Source organism: Bufo gargarizans, chromosome 3, assembly GCF_014858855.1.
Source record: "Bufo gargarizans isolate SCDJY-AF-19 chromosome 3, ASM1485885v1, whole genome shotgun sequence".
In the NCBI taxonomy this organism is placed as follows: Eukaryota; Metazoa; Chordata; class Amphibia; order Anura; family Bufonidae; genus Bufo; species Bufo gargarizans.
This window is the reverse complement of record NC_058082.1, coordinates 475,666,343-475,674,177: the sequence shown is the minus strand read 5'-3', so window position 1 is coordinate 475,674,177 and position 7,835 is coordinate 475,666,343.

Sequence of the window (7,835 nt, the reverse complement as noted above, 5' to 3'; positions counted from 1 at the left end):
GAAGTGAATGGGTGTGTGGAAAGCACACGGAACGGTGCCCGTGTATTGCGGATCCGCAAATGCGGTCCGTAAGTATTTTGCAATCCGCATCTGTTGCGCAAATTTACGGAACAGAATGCGGACCCATTCATTTCAATGAAATTTCAAAAAACAGGACGGAAATCTGGAAAAGAAAAATGACGTGTGAATGGACCCTTAGGGCTGGGCCCATATTGCGGCCCACAAACAGTGGCCCTGGCTGTTTGTGCATTGCATCATGGATGCGGACCCATTAACTTGAATTGGTCCGCAATCCGGAAGGTCCGGTGCGAAACGGAGGCACAGAAGCGCTACAGAGTGCTGCTGTGTGGTTTCTCTCCATGTCATGCTCTATTTTATTTTAATTTTTTTTTTACGGTGCTGACTGATCGCGGAAACCGCACGGATGTTGCCTGTGCACAGAACGGCCAGCCAAGTCTACAAAAAGTCTGTGTAGCCCGAGTATGAGCCCTCACTAGAAGAAATTTCCAACCCAAGAGCTGACTGGTTTGACGACCCTTGGTTGTTTTAAGTTGCAAAGGAGACCCGTTCTCCTTGTGACCTTCAGTGTTTCAAGCCGTGTGAATTTTTTTCTATTTCGATATATCTTGGTGAATTTCTCGCAGTGCCTTCACTTCTTGGTTGATGAACTTTAAAGTGAACCTACAGCCAAAACTGAAAATTTGACTAAATATTTCTAAGGCTACTTTCAGACTAGCGTTTTTACTGGATCCGGCAGGGCTCTGTTACTGATAATACAACCATCTGCATCTGTTATGGACAGATCTGTTTTTATTGTCTTTAACCATTGCCAAGATGGATCCGTCATGAACTCCATTGAAAGTCAATGGGGGACGGATCCGTTTTCTATTGTGTCAAAGAAAACGTATCCATCCCCATTGACTTGCCTTGTGGGTCATGACTGATCAGTCTTGCTCTGCATCCCAGGACGGAAAGCAAACCGCAGCATGCTGCGGTTTGCTCTCCGGTATGAGAATGGAATGCATTTTGGAGCACTCTGTTCTGTTCAGTTACGTTTTGTCAGCATTGACAATGAATGGGGACAAAACGGAAGCGTTTTTTTTCTGGTATTGAGACCCTATGACGGATCTCAATACCGGAAAACATTAACGCTAGTGTGAAAGTAGCCTAATGCACAGATAACATACCTGGTGCCCACCTTATGATGCAGATCCCACATTGCATTCATCACTTCTCAGATTACGCCATGCAGAGACCGTCTCAGACATGTCCTCTAATGGACCAGCGCCGATGACTTGTCTATGGACAGGGGGCATGTCTATCACTGCGTACCATGCATGGTGTAGTATGAGACTGGCATTTTGTGATGAAGGCAACAGGGGAGCAGAAGAGAGGCACGATGGAGGAGGGCGCCAGGTATGTTGACTATACACGAGCAACATATAGTCAGGTCTTTAAGTTTGGGGCAGGGGGTCGCTTTAACTAGTAAGGTCTTATGTATCACAACGTTCCTATAGAACATTTTGCAGGTTATAAAATTACAATTCTTGCTACACGTAACGAGGTCACTTTCTAAGACTGTCATGATACATGAGACATAAGTGCCTTCTTCTACAGACGATGCCTTAAGTGCCATTCATGTCTCAAGCCAGGAATTTAAGACTAATTTCACACGAGGTAAATGTAGCCGTCAAGCTAAAGGTGACCATAGAAAACATGATTGCATTGTCTGGCCAACTGTATGACACCAGAGAAGAGCTAGCCAACTGGACTGCTCTCCCCCACCATAACTTTTAGGGGCCACCGCAGGCTTGCCAATATTTGTGCAGCAGCAAAAACCACCCTGAATGGTATGGATTGTGTTGCGGAAATTATTTTGAAAATGCTGCAATGCAAAGGGTGAAATTGACAACTGATCTCCACAACATAAATTGATGGCGAATTTAAAATCTTCACCACCTGTCAAGTTGGCGGTGGATTTTGTGGTAGAAAATGGTTGAGATTTGTGAAAATCTCCTCCACGTTGCTGCTACTGTAAATGCTGCAGAATTTCCGAGTGCAGTTCCATTGGAAAATCTGCAGAGTATCCACCATGTGTGGCCGTACCCTAAAGCTTCTAGTGATCATCATCACTGAACGTGAGGAAGCCCTCTGAGAATCGGAGCGAGTTGTAATTGTATGACCTGAGATTAGATTCAGGTTCTAGGTATAATCGGGGATGTCTGGTCTTTGTAGTACTTTTCTTCTGGGTGTGGCCTTTGTGCAGATGTGTCCGCCGTTACACCTGTAACACACACAGCTGGTGTAATAACCGAGCCCCGCATTGTTTGAATGCAAAATGACGTTTGTTGTGTTCAGCTGACATAATGACCACTTTTCTATGATTTGTTTGTATAGACTGTACAGCCAAAACCACTAGTTCATGAAGGGACACTGTAAATGATACTTTTAATGCACTAATTTTGCACTCCTCATAGCTGACCAAACGTGTGCCGGACTCACGAGGCATAAATCAGTAGCTTTTTTTTACGGTTTAACACAGGCGTCAAATAAAATGGCAACTGGTTTTAAAAATGTGCATTGTGTGTGTGTGTGTGTTTCTTTCATATTATTATTATTTTTTTTACCCATTGATTTCAGTTATCTGCAGCCGTCAGGTAACTCCGACTCAGTGTGAGAAGCATAATAATTGTAAGGGCCCCCACAATTAAATCGAGTAATTCGATTAAATCGAAGTAATTCGATTAAATCGAGTAATTCGATACAAAATAATCCACGATGCAAATTTTTTGCATCGAAGATTCGTTTGTGTCATGTGACCACGGAGCGGGAGTGAAGAGCTTGCTATTACTCCCGCTCCGTGGTCTCCCGCTGGCCTGCAATACTCACCTTTCCAGCAGGCGGCCTCCGGCCACTCCACAGTACATCCATGGTCCCGCGCTGCTCTGACCTCCTGACGTACGCACGCCGTGACCTGACGCACTGTGTGACATCAGGAGCAGAGCAGCGCAGAACGATGGAGTGTCGGCAGCGCCCCTGCTGGAAAGGTACGTTGGTGAAACCGAGGCGGTGGGGCGCAACTAAGGCCGGGCGCCTGGAGTGCACAGCGTCATAGAAACCAGTGACGCTGTGCAATCCGGGTGGCAGCAGAGCTGATGGCACTGTGTGGGGGCAGAGCTGATGGCACTGTGTGGGGGCAGAGCTGATGCACTTGGGCTGATCGCACAGTGGGGAACAAAGGGTGTTGGGGACTGATGGCAGGGGGTCTGATGAGTTTCTATAAAGGAAATTTTTTTTTTTTTCTTATTAGATTACTTGATTAATCGTAAAAAATAATCGATAAGAATACTCGATTACTAAAATAATCGTTTACTGCAGCCCTAGTTTCTACCACTTCAGTTTGACCAAATTAGCTTTCAGACACTAGTGATCTGCTAGTGTCTGATCTCCATAACCATGCAATTCTTAGACCTTTGTGTGGAGCCGTTTCATTAAAAAACTAACTTTTATTCCTATGCAAATGAGCCTCTAGGTGCTATGGGGGCGTCTTTTCAGCACCTAGAGGCTTGGTCTACTCACACTGTATGCCCACCCATCTCGTCTTGAATGCCTGCCTCCATCACAGCCATCGGACGAATTCACGCGCCTGCGCCGTTCACTTCTGTCTTCGGCACAGGCGCAATGAGTGAAGGCTGCTCTCCTGATGCCGATGTAGCGTTACATTACCCTACTTTGTGAGATTTCCCTACCTCCTGATTTCCCGTCGCACTGCTAATGACGTGAGGAGGCTTTCCTGAGTTTTGACGATCTGCGCATGCGCAAACCGACAGTTTATGGAAAATCTCAGCGGAGTTGAGCTTCACACCGGGACACTGCGCATGCGCCGGCCGGAGTTGGACGCGCTTGCGCACTGGGCCGTAATATTTCCCTACTGAGTCTCTCCTGCGCATGCGCGGTGTCCCGATGTAAAGCTGAACTCCGCTGAATTTTCCATAAACTGTCGGTTTGCGCATGCGCAGATCGTCAAAACTCAGGAACGCCTCCTCACGTCATTAGCAGTGCGACAGGAAGTCAGGAGGTAGGGAAATCTCACGAGGTAGGGTAGTATAACGCTACACCTGTATCCTCACTGTGACGTAGTCGGCGCAGGCGCAGTGAGGAATCCGGCACCAGGAGCGTATCATTTACTTGCCTGCGCCGATGACAGAAGTGAACGGCGCAGGCGCGAGAATTTGTCCGATGGCTGTGATGGAGGCAGGCATTCAAGACGAGATGGGTGGGCATACAGTGTGAGTAGACCAAGCCTCTAGGTGCTGAAAAGACGCCCCCATAGCACCTAGAGGCTCATTTGCATAGGAATAAAAGTTAGTTTTTTAATGAAACGGCTCCACACAAAGGTCTGAGAATTGCATGGTTATGGAGATCAGACACTAGCAGATCGCTAGTGTCTGAAAGCTAATTTGGTCAAACTGAAGTGGTAGAAACCCTTTAAGTTAACATTTTTGTATAGATTTTAATCTTGAATTATCACAAATTGCAAAAACAAGGTGTTTTATCAGTTACGCTACAGGTGAAACTAAAAAAATTAGAATATTGTGCAAAGTTCATTTATTTCAGTAATGCAACTTAAAAGGTGAAATTAACATCTGAGACTCATTACATGCAAAGCGAGATATTTCAAGCCTTTATTTGGTATAATTTGGCTTACAGCTTATGAACCCCAAAGTCCCAATCTCAGGTCCCCTTTGCTCAGGGGTATGGATTAATTAGCTGACTAGTGTGACACTTTGAGCCTAGAATATTGAACCTTTTCACAATATTCTAATTTTAAGTTGCATTACTGAAATAAATGAACTTTTGCACAATATTCAAATGTTTTGTGTTTCACCTGTTTATACAGAGGCCGATATAAGAAATAGTTGAAAATATTGTACTTTACAATAAGGTCCTTTTGGTTGTGGAGGGTTTTTATTAATGTTGATTGTGCTTCTGATTTCACACTATCCAAGGATGAAACCCACACATTGTACAGGTAGAAAACTGAAGTACAGCACAGCTAGTACCATACATCCAAGGCTATGTACGCCTTTTTGGAGGCAATTTTTTTTTATGATTGCATTTTGTTCATTCTGGGCTAAAAAAATTTTTTTATTGGTCTTTATTAAAAATATTAAGCCATTCTGTTACAAAGGTTCACTGTTTTTCTAGCTATGTGAATGGAACTTTCACTTTGTGCCGGTCATCTAATGACCCTTATCTGTAAATTACTAAAAGGTCATGAACACTTATTTAAGGCTACTTTCACACTTGCGTTCGGAGCGGATCCGTCTGGTATCTGCACAGACTGATCCGCTCCTATAACGCAAACGATGGTATCCGTTCAGAACGGATCCGTCTGCATTATATTTCAGAAAAAAGTCTAAGTCCAATTTGTAGTCAGACGGATCCGTCCAGACTTTACAGTGAAAGTCAATGGGGGACGGATCCGTTTGAAATTGCACCATATTGTGTCAACGTCAAACGGATCCGTCCCCATTGACTTACATTGTAAGTCTGGATGGATCCGTTTGGCTCCGCACGGCCAGGCGGACACAAAAACGCTGCAAGCAGCGTTCGGGTGTCCGCCTGCTGAGTGGAACGGAGGCCGAACGGAGCCAGACTGATGCATTCTGAACGGATCCGCATCCACTCAGAATGCATTGGGGCAGTACGGATGCGTTCGGGGCCAGATGTAAGAGCCTTCAAACGGAACTCACAAGCGGAACCCCGAACGCAAGTGTGAAAGTAGCCTAAGCCACATTGTTATTAGTAAGATAAGAATGCAGCTCTGACTGTTTATTAGGTCAAAGATAAGGAGCCTCTCTACTGCCTGCCTACCTGATGGGGCAGAGAGAAAATACAGATACTACTAGTAAATAGTGGATAAACTCAAAGCTGTGCAGGAAAAACTGCTCAATATTTTGAATAAAGACCAATTAAAAAATGATTTTAGCTCAATAAAAAAAAAAAAAAAAAACTGTGCATAGGCTTTAAGCACAGGTACTCAGCAGGCAATGTCTTGAGCTGTACACATACTACAGTTAGTAGCAGTACTCCATTACATGTAATTCAGGTAGAGGGCAGTACAGTATGTTTGATACAGCCAGAAAACAATTTAGTATAGGATAGCGGTACAGGTGGAGAGTTGTACAGTACCAGTAGAGGGCAGTATGTACTGAAGAGAGGCGCTGCTACACAGCCAATTAGGAAGTAGAACCGATGTGTTATACTGGTTGGCTGTTCAATGTGGCCAGTCTTAGGTGGTTTACCATGGAAGTGCACATATTCTTCGGCAAGTTCTTGGAGCTATTGGCATGCACTGACATTGCTGTCCAAGGAGTTCCCCCAATAATTATAAAGTGTGGCCTCAAAACTAAGCGATATCTGAACATTTGTTTATCCATATTAGTTTTTACATTTGTGAATAGGTCATTAATATTTAAAAGGATCATCTGGCCTAGCAGTTGGGAACGCCAATGGTCCTAACTTGTGTCCGTGGTCCCGTGCTCCTGCAGGACCAGGAAGTGTCTTGCTCCTGTGACCACTGCGGCCAATCACCAGTAGTGACGTGCCATTCAAGCAGATGTGACCACTGAGGCCTGTGATTGGCCGTGGTGTACACTGCACAAAGCCAGTTCTTTGTCCTGCAGGGATCAGAAGTGGCTGGAAACGGGGGACCCTGGACAGGTCAGTGATTTTATTTTAATGGGAAGCAGGATAGGACCATGTTTTCGGCAACTAAGCCGGACAACCCCTTCAAGTCACACAAAATCTAATATGGCTCCATACAATCATGTATTTGCATGACTGAGGCAAACAGTGGTTGTTTTTTATTCTTATTGTCGTACTCCTAGTAAATACCTAGGTATGCTCCTCTCCGGTGAGCTATTATGGAGATGTTCTAAATATCTCTGATACGGCACCCTATGTGGGCTGCAATACGGCATGGCCGAACAACGGCTGTGTGCATGAGCCCTAACTGCGTAATCCGCAATGTGTGCAGGTACCGAATAGCTGAATATCAGGAGACCAAATCCCTCGTGATCTCACACGCCGCAGACATCTACAGCTTCCCTGAGGCAATAAGCCCCATCTGCAGTGTCACCTGATGTGAAATAGGCTCAGGAACAGCAGTTCTGGTTGTTCAGCAGGCGTATATATTTATTGCGTTATAACATTCACATACCGGTAAAGTAAACCGCTTTCAGTGGTTTTGATATAAACACCGTTTGGTTGTATCAAGTCTATAAAATGATTTGGCAAATGCATTTTCAGTTTGGAGTAACAGAGGTATTTCATCTTAGAAGAGCAGTCTGATAAATTGCTTTGTTCCCAGGTCTCTGCCTTCTTGTAGCAGCCATGTACTCTGAACCCTCTCTTGTCCATACTAATATAAAATCTACTGTCACACCGCCCAAATATTAATAATTAAAGCCAACCACATCAGAATCTGAAAATTCAGCGATTAAAGAAGCACTCTGCCAATACGTCTAATGTGGGTTTTGCCATATTTTTTGTTCCTGTGTTAAAGAAATAAGTAAAAAAAAATTAAAAAAAATCGTTGACTTCTATATCTTCCATTGGGTCACATGATACCTTACTGGTCTCTCTATGAAAGGGGTCACCATCTTACAGCGAGACCCAATTCCTGCCTAAAAATCAATGCCTCTGCACACTGCCATCTACCACCTTTGGTCAGTATTCTCCACACCCCCTATACCAGTGATGGTGAACCTTTTAGAGACCGAGTGCCCAAAACTGCAACTAAATACCCACTTATTTATCGCAAAGTGCCG